This window comes from Acomys minous (genome assembly GCF_964271855.1).
Source record: "Acomys minous genome assembly, chromosome: 2".
In the NCBI taxonomy this organism is placed as follows: Eukaryota; Metazoa; Chordata; class Mammalia; order Rodentia; family Muridae; genus Acomys; species Acomys minous.
This window is the reverse complement of record NC_140484.1, coordinates 97,269,523-97,286,221: the sequence shown is the minus strand read 5'-3', so window position 1 is coordinate 97,286,221 and position 16,699 is coordinate 97,269,523. Positions and strand designations below refer to the sequence as shown.

The following is a 16,699-nucleotide window of genomic DNA, read 5'->3' as shown; positions in this document are numbered from 1 at the left end:
AAGGACCTCTGTCATCTTTATATAGTTGATTTTAATGTCTGTTTCTTGTGCTTCAGCTATGTTGCAATATTCAAGACATGCTGTGGATATCTGGGCTTTAGAGAAGACATATTGCCATGACTATTGTGACTGTGTTTTTAGGATGGCACCTCGGCTTCTGGGTTTAATGGCTCTAGGTGGTGATTTCTGGATTTGTTTTGTTTGGTGAGTGTTTTGTTTCTTGGTTTCTTTTTCCTCTCTGGATTTTCAAAGAGAATTATGGAGGTTTGTTTCCAGTTTCCCTGGCCTATACTAGTGGTGCTACAGTCTTTTTAACCTAGATGAGTTGGGGGAAAGAAAGTTGAAGAAGAAGGTCTTTGCATTTCATTGGGAATGGTTTCAGAGAGGAAAGTAAGACCACAAAAGGTTTCCAGATATAGACCTGCTAATGAGACTTGTGGTATCAGCTCTCAGGAGCAGTAGAGGAGGTCTGACTCTGCCTTCAGCCTGATTGTTGCCTGGCAAAAGCTGACCTTGTGTAAGCAGAGGATGTCTGGTAGAGTTAGGGTCTGGGAGAAAGAAAAATCTTGGGGAATAATGTTAGGAAGGGGGGTTGTGGGATCCACAGGAGATGTGGGCAGGAGTGAAGAAAGGTTGCAGCTTATGTTTTGTTGAAGTGCTAGCTACAAGACTGGGGGATTGAGTTTCAGAGACAAGGGTGGCCTGCTGAAAGCCTACCTGGTTTCCTGGCAAGTCTGGCTTATGGTTAAGCATGGCTTGTCTTCTGGAATCAGGGACTATGTTAAACCATTGGATGGAAGAAGAGAGGTTCAGAGGCGATGGTCTGAGGGGTCCAGTGGAGTTGTGGAAAAGGGTGGGGTAAAGAGGCAGCTGGTGTTCAGTTGTATCACTAGGGAGAAAAATGTGTAGTTGGTACTTTTTGAACAGAGAAAGAGAGAGAGTCTGTTGCAGCCACCTCCTGTGTGACTTTCTACTGTTGTGCAAGCTCCAAATGGCCACCCCATTGCTCAAGTCCTTGTCTCCTCTGGTATGTTTCAGTAACCTGGGACACTATTTTTTACTTCATAGTATCACACCTTTCACATAAATATAAAACTAAGGGATAGTACCTGTATTTGAAAAGGCCACCAAAAGTGTTCCTTCACCTTTTGTAATCTCTGACAGTCTAAATCTAATGATGCTAGAAGCATACCACCCAGACAAGGGATTGTTTCTGTGCATCATCTAACAGTGATGTCTACATGTCAGCAATTGGATATTCAAATTGTCTGCTTGTATAAACTCCAAAAGACATGGACATGAGCAACAGATTAGGGACAAAGGAGTATTACAATTGTATGTAGTAAGGATTATCATGTCCTTGAGATTTGCATGCCAATTTATCATTTATTTTTATGGTTGGTCTTTAGGATATGCTCCCCATTCCACTGGCAAAAGAGAGGACCAGTGCTGCTAGTGCTTAATATAGCCTTAGGCAACAAAGCCACACACTTGGAAGACTCCTCATTAGGAATTTCCAGGTTGGCATCCCTAGAGCACATGATATATATCAATATTACTCCTCAAGACAATTGAATATACTGATGAGTAGAAGGCCCTGGTGCTGGACTGTGGCTCCTGGGTATCTTCTATTCTGACTTGGTAATCACTCTCCAAACCTTCAGGTAGCATCCACCCAGACAGGAGAGTGAGTCGTAGGAGGCATTCTCTTTGGGACCACAATGCCATGGCACAGAATAATAGTCACAGAACAAAACACAAAGTCATTTGAATGCCTTTCATGCTAACAGTGAAAACAGTGAGGGATAAACATGATTTGACTGGCTATTTGTGCTTTCCTTTCCCATGATAATATTTTAGCCATCCATTCCTTGTGTGCTGAGCTTCTTGCTATGGAGGATCCAAGTGCTGGAGATCTTTCTTCTCAGCAGCATTATACCTTGATGATTAGATCCAAGGCACAGCAAAACCAGTCTTAAACTATTCAGGAAAGTCTCTTGCTCCTGACCACCTTTCACATTGCTAACAGGTACCTTGTTCAGAGAGTAAGCAGAGTGTCTACCACACAATCATATTCTTTAAAAAACACAGCAAGCAAACTTGCTCAGGTTTTGCCTGACTGGAAATATTTATCTGTTAAAAGAAGACTTGTGTGGATTGATGATGAAAACAACTCTCTGTGGATGGTGAGTAACTCATAAAAATTGCAATCAGAGACCAAACATGAGTCCCCCAAATAAGACAAATATGATTCTTACAGCCTGCCTTTTACAGTGTGACCTTGGTGAATATCTTTAAATGTTGTATGGGTTTTGCCTCCTAGTTTGTGAGGTGATATGCATAGTAATTTTGTCTTGTGATCCCATCCTGAGTCTTACTTTATTTTTAGAGCAACTAGCACTTTTATATAGGAAATATATAATAAATGACTACAATGCAAATATGGAATTAAAAGCAGGGCAAGCAACTGTAACATACACTGAGAGTTTTATTATAATTTTAAAAATAGTGTTGCCTTTTTGTCTTGGAGAAATATAATGCAACATATTTTTTACATCTGTTACTAATAATGTCGAATATGTTAAAGATAATTTCTTTTCTTTTTTGTTTTAGTGATTGTAGACTGGAAAATTCAGTTCCAATAACACAGGTAAGTAACTATAAACTCTGTAGTTTGCATATGTTGTTCTATATGCAACTTTCTGAGGTCTATGTATCTTTTTGGAGTCTTACTGGAGGTTACTGTTGTGATTTTTTTGAGCCTTTAGTCAAAGATTCATCATATTAGCAAAGAACATCATATTAGCTGTTTCTGCTTTCTTTTCTTTTTATTTTAACTATATTATTTTCTGTAAAAAATGTAGAATTAAGAAAATTTATTTTAGCAACTTTATATTGGGTAAAAATTAGTAAGATTAGCTGTTGCAAAGCAGCAGCAAAACGTTCTTGTTTGTTTATAGAATTTCAGAATGGAGAACCCAATGCTAATAAGGATTTACATTTATACTATAATATTCCCTCCCCTTTTGAGATATGGTTTCTTTGTGTAGCCTTGGTTGTCCTGGAATATATACATATACATATACATATACATATATACATGCATATATATATATACATATATATATATAAATATATATTTCTAGCTTAACCACTGAAAGCTGACATGAATTCACTGTATTTTTCCAGTATGGAAATACATATACAATTTTATTGCTTCTTTATAAAGCATAGATATTAGACATTTGGATGGATTCTGAAATCTTAAAATACATCCAGTCTCTAGTAGTTAATTGCTGGTTTGGATGGTAAAAATTTATTTAGCTATGGAAATTTAGTATATGTACTTTTGTATAATATTCCATACTTCAAGAGAAATTATAATATACCACTTCAGTCTAGTCACATTAGATGAAATATTTCTTGATAATGTTGTCTAGCCCTTGGTTCTTAATGGTTTATGTCCTCAGAACTCATCAATATTCATAAAAATATCTATTTAATATATGATATTTTAGTAGTGTGGTAGTTTTAATAGGAATGACTTGCCATAGATTCATGTGTTTTAATGCTTGGTCACCAGGGAGTGGTACTATAAGGAGGTGTGGCCTTGAAGGAGTAAGTGAGGCCTTATTGGAGAAAGTGTGTCCCTGGGAGTGGGCTTTGAGTTCTCAAATGATCAAGTCAATTCCAGTGTGTCACTGTCTTCCTGCTATCTATGGATTTTGATATAAAACTCTCAATTACCTCTCTAGTATCATGTCTGCATGTGTGCCTCCATGCTGCCGGCCATAATGATTGACAATGGAATAAAACTGTGAGCTATAAATCAAATTAAATGCTTAATTAAAAGCCCAATTAAATGCTTTCCCTTACAAGATTTGCCATGGTCATGGTAGCTCTTCATAGCAATTGAAACTTTAACTCAGATAGGTAATAATATATATAATCCAATATCCTGGTATCTCTATATACTCTAGAAAGTGGAAATACACAAGGAGTCTTCAACAGACATAAAGCCTTTCCTTTTTCAGAAAAATAGTTAACATTTTATAGTATTTAAATATACCATGTTTATATGAACTCATACTTTTGTTTATCAGGAAATTATTCCTATATAGAATAATGTTTAGAAGTTAGATGATGAATACAATTCCTCTGACAAGTTAATAAAGTCAACTTGCCACCCAAATTTTCAAATCACATATTTCAGTAATATAATCAAAATGCTGAGATGAAGTTATCTATGTTTGGCAGATACATTGTTAGAAAGTACAGTAAACTAATCTATTCTTATTTAAAATATACCAAATGACATTTATGATAAGAAATCTAGTCAATATAAGAAAAAATGGTAGTACTGTTTACAAACATGTATCTAATAGTAGCTTTCATTAATAGTCATATCATGAAAATCTTAATTATTCAATCATCACCATATTTCTAATTGCAAAGAAAAATATGAATACTAAAATTTAAAGGTACATCATTATAATCACATATATCTATGTTTCTATATTATTTATAAGATATTCTTAAATCACAAATGTGTAATTTAATTTTGTTGTTGTCAAACAGTGAAACATCAATACAATACTTCAATATGATAATAAATTCATGTTAATATGAAGAAATTAATTGGGATAGATTGCATAGCATGAATTTAGATAAATTTAGATAAATTTATAAGAACAATGCTCTGGCATATTTTTCTAACTTTTAATAATTTTCACAGGCATTTTGAAAAGTTGTTTCTTTATAGCTAAAAGATTTGAATATATATTTTATTTATTTGAGTTTTCTTATTAATTGGATCTATTCATTGAAAATATCATACATGTATAAAATACATTCTAATTACTCTTATTCTTATCCTCCTCAACTTACCATTGTCAATCCACCACAAGTATACCTTTCCTATGTTTATATCTTTTTGTTTTGTAAGACAATTAGTTTTGCAAGGGTCATCTGTGTGACCACAGGTTTGGTGCTATCATTGGAGCATTGTAGACTCACCAGTGGGTAAAATTTGAAGAAAATGACTCCTCTTCAACAAGAGTTCATCATTAACAATAGTTTAGTAAGGAGAGATAAGTCTCTCCCTGAACTATGGCTAGTTGTGATAGCTCCAGTTTGTGCTGGCCTAATGTAGATAGCCAGAGCTGATATGAGTTAATAGGTGCAGTAGGTTCACAGTCCTTATTCCTGGTTCTTACTTTGTTTCTACTTCCTGTGCCTTGAGCTGTACATGGGTTGGTATAAATATCCTTTTAGAATTGAGTACTTAACCACTTGTGAGTGTTTTGTTTATCCTTTTTCCTGACCATGTATGCTTGATAATGAGTAGACAAGAAAAGAAAAACATGACTAAATGTTTCAGATTGAGATTATATTATATCGGACATAAGGCAGTACTCAACTTTCCTCATGCTTTGAACTTTAATACAGTTCTTCATGTTGTAGTGACTCTCAACCATAAAATTATTTTATTGATAATTCAACTGTAATTTTCTACTGTTATGAAGAATAATGAAAACATCTGACATGCAGGATATTTGATATGTGACCTCCAAGATGACTTCTATACAAAGCTGGTGATAATATAAATTATTCCATGCATTATGAAAGACTATATAGAGGTTACTCAAAAAACTAAAATTACAACTACCACATGGTGGAGTAATATCACTATTGGGAATATAATTCAGAATAGAATAGAGGTATGTGAGCATATTTTCCAGTGTGAAACAACTAAAATAGAGAATGTTATATATCAATTTTGATATCCATTAATAGACTCATAGAAAATTTTGCTTTTCTTTACCCATAAAGAGTGAAACTATCACATTTACAGAAAAGATACTTCAATGGAGCCACACTTCCATCATACTAACTGGAAATAGCCATATTCAGAAAGAAAAAAATACTGCATTTTCACACTTATGTAAAACCTAGATTTCACATACACATACACACACACACTAACATGCATGCATGCATGCACCCACAGACACACATGAATAGGATGGAAGTAAGGGAAATAGGTATTCATGAAATGGGGAGAAGTAGAATCTGTACAAGAGACTAATGAGTGTATGATGAGTGTGATTAAAATCAATGATATATTTTCATGGAAATTCCATGAAGCCCATCACTTTGTACAAGAAATACATGGTACTATAGAAAAAAGGAAAAGATAGCTATCTAGCCATATACTATATTTCTGTAGTTAATAACTATAGATTGTGTGATCTCTTACAGTCTGCCACACATTATACTTTACTTGCATCCAGGATGCTAGACACATACAGAATTAACTCCAGTATGATTTCAACTTCACTGACTTGAAGCCTATTAGTATAAAATTCAAGTTTTTTCAGTAAAAGTTACTATTTTTACATAACATTTGTATAATTAAAACCTACTGATGCAATAATAGAAGTAAAGCATTTAGCACAAGCTTACCCATACACACACTTTTTCCTTACATGTGTGGGAGAGTTTAACAGTGAGAACATCTAGCCTTGGATTTCCTTTTGGAATGTACCTATTCTTATTTTAATTTACTCAATAGATATATGTTTACTTAGATTTCTATTTCTTGTGTGAGTTTAGTCATGTCAATCAGCCAAGAAATTGTTCAATTTCAGTGAGGCTACTAAATTAGACACAGAAATTATCATTGTTTTTTATAATAACAAATTGAGTATTTATTTTTCAAGATACATTGACTACAACCTTACAAATATTTTGTATTTTGTTTGGATTTGGTTTTGGTTTTGTTGTTTTTCAAGACGAAGTTTCTCTGTGTGGCTCTGGCTGTCCTGGAACTCATGCTGGAGGTGTGTCAAACTCCCAGACTCCTGAGTGCTGGGAATAAAGGCCTTCACCACCACCATCTGGCTGCCTTAGAATTTTATTGATTTTTTTCTAAGACCCAGGTTTTTGTTTTCTTGACTTACTTGGTTTGTTTTCAGACATTTAACATTACTATTTTTTCCTGGTTTACTTTGGATTGAATTTGTTCTTTTTCTAATTGCCTGAGGTTGAAAATATTAATTATAGAACTTTGCTTTCCATGATTCCTCTAAATTTCTAAGGATTTTTTTCATGCATCCTGAAGTTTGGTAAGTTGTAATTTAATTTACCTTAAAATAATTTTGTTTTTGAAACTTCTTGTCTAATGTTATTTACAAGTAACTTTATAGACTAGAATTGTAGCTCCATGGAAAGGCATTTGTTAGTGTATAAAAGGTTTAAATCCCAACACTGAAAAAAAAAATGTGTTTTAAAATAATGAAATGCAGTGGCCATCTGAGACCAAATGCCAACTCAGGTTTCCTACCTAGTGCCAGACTGATCAGAGCCATATGTTTTCCTTATAGTTTAGAAATGACTATGGATTCAACATGTATTTACAATATGATTTATATATTCTCTATGTTTTACAAAAGAGCATTATCATAATAATAGTTATCTTTGAGTGAGTGAAAATGAGAAAATGTCATTGCCTTCTACTCTCATATTTTTTCATTTCTACTGATTTATTTACTTGGTATAGTATAATTTAATGAACATTGATCATGTTATTAGATTCATACAAAACAATATATGCATTACCTAAGTATGTCTTGACATATAGAAATGAAATATATTCAGTGAATCACTCAGTTTATAGACATGTTCACTTGAAATATTGTTACTGCTATAGCTTTCTGGAATCTTTCTTACCATGTAAATGTAGTAAATTAAATTCTGAACTGAACTTTTCATTTGACTGTTAGAACTGTACGCTTTTGTGTTAACAAAAAACATAACATTGTGAATTCTTACAACTTTTTCAGTTAAAGTTTAATTGCATTGTGATTCATAATAAGCAGTGTATGACTTGTGTGTTGTGGGGAGCTTTGGTTCAGATCCTCTTAATTCCCCTTCACACATCTTCAGTTCACATGTATGTGTGTGGGTGGTGAGCTGGCATAGAACCCAAAGCCAGCCTTTGAATCATAATTTGTGAATCATTTACCTAGGTTCTCTGTCTTGCAGGCTGGTTCAGGTACTGTTTGCTTCCAGATAGGAACAGAGGGACCTCAAGATCGAAGGTCCTGTTCCTCTCTCAGGAGCACCTTAGAGTGCTCTGGGCAAGGCCTGTGTGCTAGACCAGGATCTAAGCCTCACAGCAGTGGGATGGGGAAATGAGTTTTCCACTGGTTGTTACAGTTAGCTTTTTAACAATGAGGTTGCTGGTATCAGACGGCAGTGGAAACTAGGAGCTGCTACTGGGCTTTGGTAAACTGCCATGCTAAGCCTGGCAGAGGAAGCTGACAGATGCCCGGAAACAGCCAAAATGCAGGTCTGGTGTGACGTTCACCATTATGGTGCAGGCTTCAATGGCTGCCAATGCAGCTCTGTCAGATGGCTAGCTGACCAGCAGTCAAGGCCTGGGTGTCCAGTGGTGATTCGTTCCCTGAATAAATGAGCCTTAGATGGTCATGGTGGAGGAGTGGAGTGAAAGAGTAAGCCTTTATTTTTGTGAGTTAGGGACATTATAAATTTTGGGCAGCAGGAGGGTTTTTGAGGTTGAATGTGCTTGCATCCTGGTCAGAGGGATAGTTAATCTGCATGTAATAAAACAGCCCTATCCTAAGAGGTAAAGGCAGTATTTAATTATCCTATGGGTGAGAGAGAATCTCCAGGTACAGTTCAAATGTCATTGCTTGAAAGCCAAGAAGACATCAAGACATCTTATTAGCATAGGGTGGGTATCTCCTGGAATTCCCAGTTGCTTACTGTAGAGCAGATTTCTTATCTGAAAAGGGTCCAGCTTCTAACCTTGTCTGAGAACTATGTGATGCTCCTTAGGGGACCAGGGGTTCCCAGATCATGTAAAAAGGGAACTCCACTGAGAAAGGCAGTCCATCATTATATACTGACCTCAGAGGCTATTCAGAAACGCCAGAATTCTACTTTACAGCAGGGTCTTTGACTTTAACTCAACCTGTTTAACTTGGGAACATTTAATTTACTGTCAAGGGGTTCTAAACATGAGAAAGGGTAACACAACTTTATTATCTATAGTGTTCTTAGTTGAAAACTGTAACACACACACACACATACACACACCCTTCAATCTCAGCTTTTAAATTTAAAATTTTATGTTATGTTTCACTCATAGCTATCCTTGCTTTATGGGGCAACGTTAAGCCTACAGATCACAGGTTGAACAAACCTGAATAGTTTAAACCCAGTGTTGCTTTGATGGCTTTTTCTCTTGATAATCTGTGCACTCTAAAGTGGTGTACAAAGGTCTAAGGCTTTACTGAAGGGTGTATCCCTCCTCATAGTTTCATAAATGCTTTCTACATTTATACATACCAATATTGGGTGGATATATTCACGACTATCATATCTTCACTTTGAGTCTAACATGTGACCATCAAGTGAAGAGTAACTATTTCAGACAGCAATTTTGTTGAATTTGATTTTATTTCATTCACATTCAAGACAACTTCTGAAAAGCAATGTTACCATTTTGTTTTTTCTGGTGGATCTGTAAGTCATATTCAACTTTTACTGTCTTCATTATAGTTCAGCAAAGTTCTCTAATACATTTTTTTGATTTGTATTGTAGGTTTTATTTTTAGTTACAATAAGGCTTACTAAAGCATAATTAAAACAAGTTATCTAAAGTGGTAACAATTTCTTTAAGTTCTCTCCCTATCTCAGACTATCTATCACCTATCTATGTATCTATGTATCTGTGTATCTATCTATCTATCTATCTATCTATCTATCTATCTATCTATCTCATTTCCGCTTGCCTTCTTTTTAAATTTTCAAGTCCCATTTTAAAGGATTAAATAATACCTGTCTCTTTTTGCTATTATATTTAGTAGGATAGATATGATCAGGTCTGGGGGCACACACTTTTAATAGGCTAGTGTATCTGTCTGAGTTGGAGGTGTGCCTGCTTTACATGATGAATTCTAGATGACTTATGGATACATAGTGAGACTATGTCTCAAACAGAGAAATTTTTTACTTCGATATTCATACTAAAGAGTATTATCAGATTTATTATTTTTTATTTTGGGGGTATTGATAGTCATACAAGGCCTTACACATTCTAGACAAGCATTCTACCTCTGAACTTTGTATCTAGTCACCTTTCCACTTTAATTAACAATTTTTGTTATTTAAGTCAGTATCAAATCCAGGGTTTAATGCATCACAGGTAAGCATTCTACTACTGAGCCAAAAACCCTATCTATCTAACATTTTACAAAAGGCAGCTCACTTTTATCGCCTTAACTATTAGGGGGAAAGAAAGTGGTCTGGGAAGTCTTTCTTTTGTTTCTGAAGGACAGCTATGTTAAACGTAGTAATTCTTGGTTGGCAGCATTTTCCATCCATGTAATAGCATGAATATAAATTCACTTGGGGTGACCAGAACATAGAAACTCTGATCTAATTGGAGGATTAAACTTAATTAGGTGTTAATCTGAAGGTATTATTGGAGAATGGTAGGTTGAACAAGTAGGTAACCAGGGTTATGGTCTCTAAGTCTGAGCCCTGTCTTAGGCTTTTCCTGTCTCTTTCTGTTTCTTGGCCACTATGAGGTGAACAGTATTGCTTCATTTCTCTTGCCTTCTGCCATGATGTTCTGCATTGTAATAAACAAAAACAATGGAAGAAGAGATCATGGACTGATACCACCAATGCCATGAGCTAAAATATGTTTTTTTAAGTTGTTCAAGCATTTATCACAGCACTGAGAAGCTAAACTTTTTTAACATTTTAAATAGCATCTTATTTCAAGGCATAATGTTTAATACCATCCTATTTCAAGGCATAATGTTTCTGTTGAGACATGTTAAATATATGAGAGAACTCTTATATACTGTTTATGTCTTTTGTTTTCAACATCCTCCTGTTTTGTTTTATTTTGGTGCATGTGTGCACGCAAGTGTGTGTGTGTGTATTTGTGAGACAAGATTACAATTCTGAGTTGAGGCATAACATATAGAGTAAATATGGAGGCTGAACTTCCTGTACCTGGATATCTTTCTCCTGGTATAGAAAGTTTCCTGCCATTAATACTTCAGTTTCTAAACCTTTCTCTTTATTTCACTTTGAACACAAATCATTCAAACTTGTGTCCTGTTAGAACATTGAGTCATTGATTTAAACAGAGAATCGTGTAAGCAAAACAAATGTGCCATTTTCAAGGTCAAACATTTTCCTTTTCAGTACTGTTCCATCAATCTTGCAAGCTTTCTTCATTTCTTGTCCTTTCTCTTCTCTATATATATTTTCAGAAAACTAATCATCTAGATAATATTTTTATTTTTGTTCAATTTGTCATTTCATTTATGTTTCCAAGTCCAGTGTTTGTTATTATTTCAGTCTTTTAACCTTCCAACCATTTATTGTTCATTTTAAATTTTCAATCATTAAACTTGGCTATCAGTTCATTGTGCAGTTTTATAATATAATAAATATTTTCATGACATATACACAATCTCTCAGATATTTCACCTATTTCCATATCTTTGTGATTAACCATGTATTGTATTTCTCACCTGTCTTACAATAATTCTGACTTCACCTTATTACTTTATAATAATGGTTTGGCATCTGTATACTGAAGTAGGTACAGGTTTTTCAGCCTTCCTTTGGAATATGACTGAGGAGACTGCCACAGCCTCTAAGCCCATGACCAATACAGCCTTTGAAACACTGGGGAATTCTCTCATTCCAGTGCTGCACTTGCTAGTACAACAATGGACTGGAATCCTGTGGCTATTGGTATAGGCAGAGATTTGATAAGCACTCAAAGCCTATAGCTACTGAGGTGCAATCAGCACTAAAATATGCCTAAATGCTATTACTTCCCAGTCCCTTCTAGTTAACCAGTAATGCATAAGAGAATACATGCCAATCAGTTCCATCTGGCAGGTGCTACATGTTTTTATGTGATACTGGGGAAAGTGTTATGGCTTAAATCACAGAAGGCAGACTCATTTCAGATGTCACAATATTCTGCTCAATAAAGGGTTTCACTGTGAGGCCCAATTGGCATTGGTTTCTTAGTAAAAATTCCATGCTTACTTATCCACATTCATTCACTTTTGTTTGAATATTTCAGTACATTTGGTGGTATACTTACAGGTCATATCAAGACATATAATAATTCTCTTTAGTTTAATAAGGAGCCACCGACTTCTTTCTAACATATTGGCATAATTTTACATTCCTATTAGTCATCGTCAAGAATTCCTATTTCTCCACATACTTAACAATATTTAATTCTCCTATTCAAAGAGTATCTGATTTTGGATATAATTTACATTAAATTAAGGAAAAGTAATGTTGAGCATCTTTTCAAGTGCATGCCACTATGTGTATATATCTAAAGGTTAGATGTCTTTTATTTTGTCCATTATTTAACTCAGTTACCTTTGGTGCAGAGTTACCAGGTCTTATAACTATTCTATATACTAGGTATTTATCAGATATCATGTTGTTTGCCAACCTTATTTATTAGTCTACTCTCTTCTCCTGGCTTTGATGGCATGCATATGTGACCTCAGTGGGCCCAACCAGGGCAAAATGCTGGATTTTACCTAGGAGAAGCTACCACGGAAAAATGTTAGTGTCTGCCCAATCCACACAATATCGGTGAATGTGAAGAGCGTTCCCTGTCAAAATAGATGTGGGAATATCCAGGAACTTTTACAGAAAGAGTAGGAATATAATAAGAGCAACATAATGAGAGACTGGACAAAATTTTTAGAACATTATTTGACAATTTCTAGAACTTGTACCATGCTTCAGCTTTCTGGCTCTTTTGTTTTACTTTTCCCTTCATCTAGTTGAGGATAGAGAAATGATACACTGAGACCCAGCTCTCTATGAAACCATTACAAAGTTCTTACTGGATCTGGTGAAGGATGCTCAGCTCATATGCACTATATTATATAGTCATAACAGTTCCCTTAGTACCCAAAGAGGCACAAAAAAGATTTGAGATCTGCATAATCAGTACTACAGTATTCCTTGTCCCTGTTGGTAATAGGCTACAAATAAGAGCAAGCTCACCCTAGAATCTTCTCTGAGGCTGCTTTTCCCCCATGCCCCAGCCCTAAAGAGCATCACAGATTCTGAATCATGTAGATACTTTCTAAAATAATTGTCCATAAATGCTTCAAAATCAATATATCTGTTTTTGTTTTAGACTACATTTACTGCATTTGTCTAAATGATACTGCTGGGGAAATACTGAGGAGAGGCTAGAATATATTCTGGAAAATAATTCCTGTTAAGGAATACAGTTCAGAATTGCCAATAGATAGGTGAGAAATTAACCCAGAGTAAGAAAAGGTTAAATTGCTGATTAATCTCCATGGTACACAGATAACTGAGGAATAAAAGGATGATAGAAGAGAACCCTGAGGTCAGTTCTAATATTATCATTAAAAGCCACATCAAAAGATTGCTATTTAGAACATAGGGACAAGAAGATCCTGACAACATGACAGACTTACTCTTGACCTTGTCTTTTGCTTCTGGAACTATCAAAGGCAGAAAGGGAACAACACTTCATGAAAGATTTTAAAATGAAGCAATGCAGCCTCAAGCTGAGAGAAGGATCAAGTTAACAATCCCTGTGATAGAAGAATAAGGAAGAAACTACAAGTTTATGGATTAACTGCAAAGGCTTTTGGTAAGTAATATGTGGGTCCTATATTTTTAATTGATAGGTTATCAATTACTTTACATTGATTACATCCTGATTTACTTTACATCCTGATTACAGTTTCCCCTCTCCTCTCCCAGCCACCTTCCCCTTCTCGTCAGAAAATGGGAGGCCACCGATGAATATGAACCAGCCTTGGCATATCAAATTACAGTAAGAATTGGTGCATATTCTGCTATATGCATATTCTTGTAAACAAGGCAGCCCCAGTTAAGGCAAAAGGATCCAAAGGTAGGCAGTATTGTCAGACACAGCCACTCCTCCCACTTTAGGAGTCCTACATGAAGATCCAATTGCACAACTGTTACATATGTGTAGAGGGTCTAGGTCCATCCTATGCATGCTCTCTGGTTGGCAGTTCAGTCTCTATGAGGGCCTATGGGCCCAGGTTAATTGATTCTGTAGGTTTTCTTGTGGTGTCCTTGACCCATCTGGCTCCTTCAACTCTTCCTCATCTCTTCCGCAGGATTCCCCAAGATCCACTTAATCTTTTGCTGTGAGTCTCTGTACCAGTTTCCGTAAGTTGTTGGGTAAAGCTTCTCTGCTGATGGTTATGCTAGTTTGAAAGTATAGCAGAATTTCATTAATAGTATCAGAGATGGGCTCCCTCTCATGCCATGGATGTCAAGCTAGGCTAGTCACTGGTTGGTCCTTCCTTCAAATTCAGTTCCATCTTTTATCCCTGCTCATCCTGAAGGCAGGACAATTTGTGGATCTAAGATTTGTGGCTGAGTTCATGTTCCAATCCTTCCATTGGAAGTCTTGCCTGGTTACAGGAGATGTCCAGTTCAGGCTCCATATCCTCCACTGCTAGGAGTCTTAGGTATGGTCACCCTCATAGATTCCTGGGAGTTTCCATTGCCCCAGGTTTCTAGCTTCTCCAGAGATTCCCCTCACAATCCAGTTTTCTCTTCCAGTATCATCTCCCTCTCTCCTCCTCAATCTCTTCCTATTCCCATCCTCGCACCTCTCCCACCTAGTTCCCACCATCTATTCACTCTCTATGTCTCTTTCCACTTCTTAGTGAAATTCAGGCATCCCCTTTTGGGCCCTCCTTGTCACTTAGCTTCTTTGTGTCTGTGGGTTGTAGCATGGTTATCCTATACTTCATGACTAATATCCACTTATAAATAAGTACATATCATATTTGTCTTTCTGGGTCTGGGCTACACTACTCAAGATGATCTTTCCTATTTCCATCCATTTGCCTCCAAATTTCATGATGCCATTCTTTTTAATGGCTGAGTAATACTCCATTGTGTAAATGTAAATTTTTTAAAAATCTAATATTTGCTTGAAGGATATCTAGGCTGCTCCCAGTTTCTGGTTATTATGAATAAAGCTACTGGGAACATAGTTGAGCAAGTGTCCTAGTGGTATGGTTGAACAATTTTTAGTATATGCCCAGATCGATAATGTAATAATTAAAAAATAGACTCTAACAAATAAGAACATATTGAGCTAGGATGAAGAAATGAGAACATATCAGTTTTACTTAACATGCCTGCCAATATACACATTTTCTGAGGACCACTTGAATGCAAAAGATTATATATATATATATATATATATATATATATATATATATATATATATATATATATATACACACGCACACACATACATACATACACACTCTTCTATAGTATCTCTGCAGAGGGTCAGAAAAAGAACTGTTTTCTCTGAATAGCAGGAACATGGAAATGTATTGCTGCCACCTAATTTAGTTTTTCCTCTGTTGTACTCAAAAGTATTGCGGCAGCTTTGTTTTCTGTCTTATGTTCCTCTAACAAAACAACAAGTAGAGGCAATTCAGTGTAGCAGAGTACTGGCTTAAAATCTGAGATGAGCCAGGTGGTGGTGGCACATACTCTTAATCCTAGTACTTGGGAGGTAGAGACAGGTGATCTCTATGAATTTGAGGACAGTCTGGTCTACATAGAGAGTTCTTGAAGCGCCAGGGCTACCCAGAGAAACCCTGTCTCAGATAAACAAGAGAGGAGAGAGAGAGGGAGGCAGAGATATGAGAGTGAACAAAACAACATGTGTAACCCTGACAAGCACCATACTATTCTAAGCTTCAGATTCTCTCATAATTTGAGCCATGTGACCTGATTGCTTTCCTTCTGTAAACAGAATGTAAACAGAGCAGCCCAGAGCTCATGTTGTGTCTACACTTTAGGCAACTGTCACTCATTATAGAGAAACTACACATTTTGTACCTGCCCAGAGCTAGCTCAATGATCAGAGGCAATTTGTACTTGGCACCAGATTTGGATTGTGATGAAGGCCTGAAGAACTCAGAACCCCATGAATCCACTATTTGTGAGACTTGACTATATTCCTCAGATCAGAGTAGGAATAAATTTGGAATCAACCCCTCCAAATTACCTAACAACCATTCAGTAGAGGAAGCATAGCCTAGATATATGAAATTTTATTTTATTTTAGGCAACATCTTCTAATTTAGAAGTCACTTTTATGTAATTTCATTTCACCCATGAAAATAACATCTCTGTACTCAATATAGGGCTAAGGTATGGTCTATTGGGTAGAGGCACAGTATCTTTGATAAGAAAGGTGAAAAGTCTACCACAGGTTAATGATTTCACACCAAAGACAAAGTGCCCACTCTTAAGAGGGGTAGGATAAATGCAGATAGAGTCTACATGTTATGAAATTCCAGGAGAATAAGGTTTGATGTACTGCAAGAAGCAGCAGGGATTTTTCAGTCATACACTGTTTGGTAAAAATGACTGGGGCACACTAGTTCTCAAGAAAGTTTGGGACAGTCTGGGAAATAAAGGTATAGCAGGAGGAAAGTGTTTTAGATGATTTAAACATGGAATCAATGAGTACCACTGGATCCCACAAAGAGGAGGATCATAGCTACTATAAAGGAGAGTCACTGATAAAGAAATCTTAGTGGATAACAAACTT

The 16,699-nt window shown here is 35.9% G+C and overlaps 1 long non-coding RNA gene across 22 annotated transcripts in view; it reads left to right on the top strand.

Annotated features, from left to right (window-relative positions):
- The window catches only part of LOC311588006, a 119,995-nt gene that overhangs the window by 12,156 nt on the left and 91,140 nt on the right, over window positions 1-16,699 (top strand). For 15 of the 22 annotated variants that reach the window (XR_014776041.1, XR_014776042.1, XR_014776043.1 and 12 more), the window contains exons 2-6: window positions 2,614-2,650; window positions 7,101-7,127; window positions 13,584-13,726; window positions 13,840-13,912; window positions 14,226-14,277. This is a non-coding gene — a long non-coding RNA (uncharacterized lncRNA). The remainder of the gene's footprint in view (window positions 1-2,613; window positions 2,651-7,100; window positions 7,128-13,583; window positions 13,727-13,839; window positions 13,913-14,225; window positions 14,278-16,699) is intronic. The other 7 variants (XR_014776039.1, XR_014776040.1, XR_014776037.1 and 4 more) reach the window with 4 other exon arrangements.